Source organism: Colobus angolensis, unplaced genomic scaffold (genome assembly GCF_000951035.1).
Source record: "Colobus angolensis palliatus isolate OR3802 unplaced genomic scaffold, Cang.pa_1.0 Scaffold224, whole genome shotgun sequence".
NCBI lineage: Eukaryota > Metazoa > Chordata > Mammalia > Primates > Cercopithecidae > Colobus > Colobus angolensis.
The window spans coordinates 2,751,376-2,757,771 of record NW_012115422.1 but is presented as its reverse complement, the minus strand read 5'-3'; the positions used below and the strand labels follow the sequence as shown (position 1 = coordinate 2,757,771).

General features: G+C 36.8%; 1 protein-coding gene across 5 annotated transcripts in view; it reads left to right on the top strand.

Annotated features, from left to right (window-relative positions):
* Nucleotides 1-6,396, top strand: part of KIAA1715 (KIAA1715 ortholog) — an 89,090-nt gene that overhangs the window by 38,824 nt on the left and 43,870 nt on the right. The gene's annotated exons all lie outside the window — the stretch shown is intronic.

Below are 6,396 nucleotides of genomic sequence, written 5' to 3'. Positions count from 1 at the left end.
AGGATGGTCTCGATCTCCTGACCTCGTGATCCGCCCGTCTCGGCCTCCCAAAGTGCTGGGATTACAGGCTTGAGCCACCGCGCCCGGCCACAATGACTTTTGTCTTTGTTCTTTTCTTTAATAATATAGTTTGTAAGGGTTTTGTTGCAATATAGAATGTTACTTTTAAAAATTTAACTTCAATTTTTGCAACCCCCCAGAATTATAACCTACTTTGTAAAGGTAGGATGACATCTAGACTTTTGAATGGAAATCTTTTTATAAGTATTCACAAATATCATGGATATTAAATAAGTCATAATAATTTTAGGTTTTCCAATTGGCAGGGCTATTTGGGAAGAATTCCCTCCACTTCCACGTTTTCCATAAGTAGGATTTTGGTTCATAGAAATACTAACTTTTTTTTTAGTTTTGAAGCCTTCACTTTTGCAAAAAGTAGAAGTTCACATATGATTAAAATGAATTAGGCATATATACTTGCAATGAAACTCCTACTTTCATAACCAATTTAAATTTTTCTACAATGTATATACTTTCTAGTAAATACAAAAACATTTTTTGGCCTATAAAGCAGATTTCTATAATTTCTAAAGCATTTTGTATAACTGGAACTAATTTTTCAAGAATATCTATCTATCTCTATCTATCTATCTATCTATCTATCTATCTATCTATCTATCTATCTATCTATCTATCAATCAATCAAGAGACAAAGTCTCGCTCTGCTCCCCCGGCTGGAGTGCAGTGGCACAATGTCAGTTCACTGCAACCTTGGCTTCCCTGGTTTAAGCGGTCCTTCCACTTCAGCCTCCCAAGTAGCTGGGATTACAAGCATGCGTCACCACACCTAGCTAATGTTTGTATTTTTAGTAGAGATGGGGTTTCACCACGTTGGCTCAGCTGGTCTTGAACTCTTGACCTCAAGTGATCTGCCCACTTTGGCCTCCCAAAGTGTTGGGATTACAGGCATGAGCCACCATGTCCAGTCAAGAATATTTTTTAGTTAAACTCTTAGAAGCAGAGAGTAGAAATATTATTTCTAGGGGTGGAGAGCAGGGATGGGAGCAATGGGGAAATGTTAGTCAAAGGATACAAAATTTCAGTTATTTAGGTGAATAACTTCAGGAGATTTAGGTACAGCATGGTGACAATACTAATACTGTGTTGTATACTTGAAATTTGCTAAGAAGGTAGATCTTGTGTTCTCAGCACACATACACACACACACACACACACACAAAGGTAACTGAGTTTTTGGATTTATTAATTAGCTTGACTATAGTAATCTTTTCCCAATGTATAAAATACTTTAAAAATGACCTTAGTGAATGTATTTTTAAAATGTGATATTTTGTAGAAAGCTGTTGCTATTACTTTTTACTAATATATATTCTGTCTTATTAAAGAACAAAATTATGATACCCTTTACTAACATTCTTCAGTATTTATTAATATTTAGGCAACATAATTATTTTAAAAATGTGAATTTATCTTTTCTTAGTAAAGTTTGAAACCCAAATAATTTTTTTCCTTCTGATGTCATATTGAAATTATAGAAAAATGATTGCTGATCTCTCTAGGAATCTTTGGATTCCTGTGACTTTGCTTTTGGATATTCTTTTAGGAAGAATTAACATTTAGGTGTAATATTGAATAACTGTTATGTGCAGACAATATGGGAATAAAGAAATAAATAACATGGTTTTTGACCTTAAGCTTATGGCCTAATTATTTTATTTTAAAAAATACTTCTTCTGGGGTACACTATTGTAGTGTTCATTGTTCTTCCAAGTATGTAGTAATTAATTGCTGTTTGGAATTTTTTCTTAACTTAAAAAAAATTCTAAATTATATCCCAGTTTTATTCTATTTTTTGAAAATTATACTTTAGTTTTGTGTTTAATTTACTTGTTTTGAATATCTCTTAGTTCCTATCATTTCTATAGGTGACTTAGTCATTAATTTTGTTTAATTTCCAAATTTCTGTGAGTTTGAAGTCAAGTCTTTATTTTTTTTGCCAAACCACTGTTCTCTCTTTTTCTTACTGTTTTTAGAATTTAGCGTGTTTCTAAACTTAAACAATAGAAAGTGGAAAACAAATACTAAAAGATACATGTATGTACCTATGTGCCCTTGAAAAGATCTTTCCAAAATGAATCTGATTGTGATATCCTTATCTTAGTAACTCTCCTGCATGATTGCTGAACCAGAACTTTGAGTCATGTGTACTAGGCATCTTTCTTTTTATTTTTTGTTATTAAGTTGTTTATGATGGATATTATTGATTATAAATTTTGAGGATAGTATTCTTTGATTTGCTGAGGTTTAACACTAAAAGGAGTATCATGTTTACCAGACAGTTGCCCTAAACTAACCTAGTCCCTCCACTCTCACCCCTTAATAGACTTTATTTTTTAGAATAATTTTAGATGTACACAAAAATAGCAAAGATAATATAAATACTCCCAGATACTCTTGTGCTGAGTTTCTCTTATATTAACATGTGGTGCATTTGTTACAGTTTGATGCTTTATTATTAACTAAAGTCCATAGTTTATTCACATTTCCTTAATTTTTATCTGATGTCTTTTTAGTTCTAGGATCCCATCCAGATACAGCATTGCATTCTGTTGTCTTATCTTCTTAGGCTTCTTTTGGTTGACATTTCTCAGACTTTCCTTGTTTTTAATGACTTTGACAGTTTTGTCCCAACTCTTTTCTAGAAGGAATTTTTATCTATGGGTGCTTAATCTTAGAAAATCAGGCCATCACTTGATATGAAGGAAGAACCAAACATAAAAGTAAATATATATATATATTCACATTAAATGGCATTATTTTCTGCTTAGATGCTTAGTATTTTAGTTCTGTAGAAATTATAGACTGGGAGATGGAAAGACTTAATGTCTTTTTTTTTTTTTTTTTTTTTTGGTGGAGTCTTGCTCTGTCACCCGGGCTGGAGTGCGGTGGCCGGATCTCAGCTCACTGCAAGCTCCGCCTCCCGAGTTTACACCATTCTCCTGCCTCAGCCTCCGGAGTAGCTACATTGCCCGGCTAGTTTTTTGTATTTTTAGTAGAGACAGGGTTTCACCATGTTAGCCAGGATGGTCTCGATCTCCTGACTTCGTGATCCGCCCATCTCGGCCTCCCAAAGTGCTGGGATTACAGGCTTGAGCCACCGCGCCCGGCCAACTTAATGTCTTTAGTAGATTAAAATATAATAGTTTGGATGTAAATGAAAAATAGAATTTGCCACAGTATGAATTCCTGAATAGTTTCTATAGATTTCTAAAGAAATCTAGATATTTGGAGCTGGTGGAAAATTAAACTTGTCTTTAAGGTTTTGATTGTTATACAGAACTAAATTTCATTTTTATGCACTAGTGTCTGATTTATTCTTTTTTTTTTCAATTATGTTTACTGAGTGTCTGCTATCTGCCAGGTACATTTTAGGCCCTGGTGATACAATAGTGAACAAAACAGGTAAAAACATTTCTCTCCCTTTGTTGGGAGTGAGGAGATAGACAGTAAATTACTGTTAGGAGAAAATAAAGGATGGTGAATAGGGAGTACCTTGAGTGAGGGCAGGTTAAAATTTAAAATAGGATTGTCAGGGAACACCTCATTGATAAGGTGACATTTGATTAAAGAAATGAGAGTATGAACCTTTTAGATACCTGAGGGAAGCACATTCCAGATAGAGGAATCAGTAAGTGCAAAGACTCTTGAGTGAAGAGCATGTCTGGAGTGCTGTAGAATAGCAGGGAGGCCTGTATGACTGGACTAGATTGAGCAAGGGGGAGATTAGGAAGAGTGGCAGTGAGAAAAGTAACAAGTAAAAGTAACATCTCATGTAGGGCCTTGTAGAATGTGGACTATTGCAAAAACTTCAGTTCTCAATTAGATTTTTTTTTTTTTCCTAAGAAATTTTGTTTTGTTTTGAGCAGAGTATTGACATGGTCTTAATTATGTCTTAAAAGGAAGTCTACTGTATTGAGAAGAGGCTGCAGAGGGAGCAAAAGTGAAAGCAGAAAGATTAGGAAGCTACCGCAGTAATGTAGGAAAGTATTTGATGATGGCTTAGACCAGGGACATCCAATCCCTAGGCTACACTGGAAGAATTGTCTTGGGCTACATATAAAATATACTAACAGTAATGATAGCTGATGCTAAAAAAAAAAAAAAAATCTCATAGTGTTTTCAGAAAATTTACAAATTTGTGTTTGGTTACATTCAAAGCCATCCTGGGCCACAAGCAGCCTGTGGGCCATGGGTTGGACAAGCTTGGTTTAGACCTTGGATAGTAATATTGGAAGTGGTTTTTAAAAATAATTAACTAGGCCAGGCATGGTGGCTCATGCCTGTAATCCCAGCACTTTGGGAGGCCAAGGTGGGTGTATGACTTGAGGTCAGGAGTTCAAGACCAGCCTGGCCAACATGGTGAAACCCCGTCTCTACTAAAAATACAAAAATTAGCTGGGCGTGGTGGTGGGTGCCTGTAATCCCAGCTACTCGGGAGGCTGAGGCAGGAGAATCGCTCGAACCCGGGAGGTGGAGTTTGTAGTGAACCGAGATTGTGCCACTGCACTCCATCCTGGGCAACAGAGCAAGACTCTGTCTCAAAAACAAACGATTTGTTTATATTTTTTAAAACTTAATTTCCTCTTACTTTCTCTTCACCCCAGGTTAAGGTGGTTTATGAAATAGTCAGATTCTGTATATATTTTTAAAATAGAATCCAAAAGATTTATTGATGCATTGGATATGGAGTCAAAGAAGGAGTAGTCAAGGATGACCTTAAAGATTTTGGCCTGAGTAACTGGAAAGATGGAGTTGCCATTTACTGAAATGGTGGAAACTGCAAGAGAAACACTTTTTGGAAGACGTGAAATAATTTTTTTTTTTTTAATGAAGAAAAGAGGTTTAATTGACTCACAGTTCTGCAGGCTGTACAGGGAGCATGGCTGGGAAGCCTCAGGAAACCTACAATCATGGTGGAAGGGTGAAGGGGAAGCAAGTATGTCCTACATGGAGGAGTAGGAGAGACAGCACGAAAGGGGAAGTGCTACACACTTCTAAACCAACAGGTCTCATGAGAACTCACTCACTATCATGAGAACAGCAAGGAGGAAATCCATCCCCATGATCCAGTCACCTCCCACCAGGTCCCTCCCCAAACATTGGGAATTACAATTCAACTTGAGATTTGGGTGGGGACACAGAGCCAAGCCATACCAGGGTTTATGTTTCATTTTGTCTATCTGGCTTGATTGACCATTGTAGCAGGGATGGTATGTATATTGGAAAATGCATCAGGCAGGCATAAGTAATTTCTATTTTCTTGGGATTTTAGTAACGTTATTAAATAGAAGACATCATGCATCACTTTAGTCTGCAATAGTATTTTTTTTGGCTATAATTCACTTTTTATTTATTTATTATACTTTAAGTTCTAGGGTACATGTGCACAACGTGCAGGTTTGTTGCATATGTATACATGTACTATGTTGGTGTGCTGCACCCATTAACTCATCATTTACATTGGGTATTTCTCTTAATGCCATCCCTCCCCTCTCCCCAGACCTCAAAGCAGGCCCCAGTGTGTGATGTTCCCCACCCTGTGTCCAAGTGTTCTCATTGTTCAATTCCCACCTGTGAGGGAGAGCATGCGGTGTTTGGTTTTCTGTCCTTGTGATAGCTTGCTCAGAATGATGGTTTCTAGCTTTATTCATGTTCCTACAAAGGACATGAACTCATCCTTTTTTTACGGCTGCATAGTATTCTGTGGTGTATGTGTGCCACATTTTCTTAATCCAGTCTGTCATTGATGGACATTTGGGTTGGTTCCAAGTCTTTGCTATTGTGAATAGTGCTGCAATAAACCTACATGTGCATGTGTCTTTATACCCAGTAATGGGATGGCTGGGTCAAATGGTATTTCTAGTTCCTGATCCTTGAGGAATCGCCACACTGTCTTCCACAATGGTTGAACTAGTTTACAGTCCCACCAACAGTGTAATAGTGTTCCTATTTCTCCACATCCTCTCCATCACTTCTTGTTTCCTGACGTTTTAATGATCCCCATTCTAACTGGTGTGAGATGGTATCTCATTGTGATTTTGATTTGCATTTCTCTGATGGCCAGTGAAGATGAGCATTTTTTTGTGTGTCTGTTGGCTGCATAAATGTCTTCTTTTGAGAAGTATCTGTTTATATCCTTTGCCCACTTTTTGATGGGGTTGTTTGATTTTTTCTTGTAAATTTGTTTAAGTTCTTTGTAGATTCTGGATATTAGCCCCATGTCAGATGGGTAGATTGCAAAAATTTTCTCCCATTCTGTAGGTTGCCTGTTCACTCTGATGGTAGTTTCTTTTGCTGTGCAGCAGCTCTTTAGTT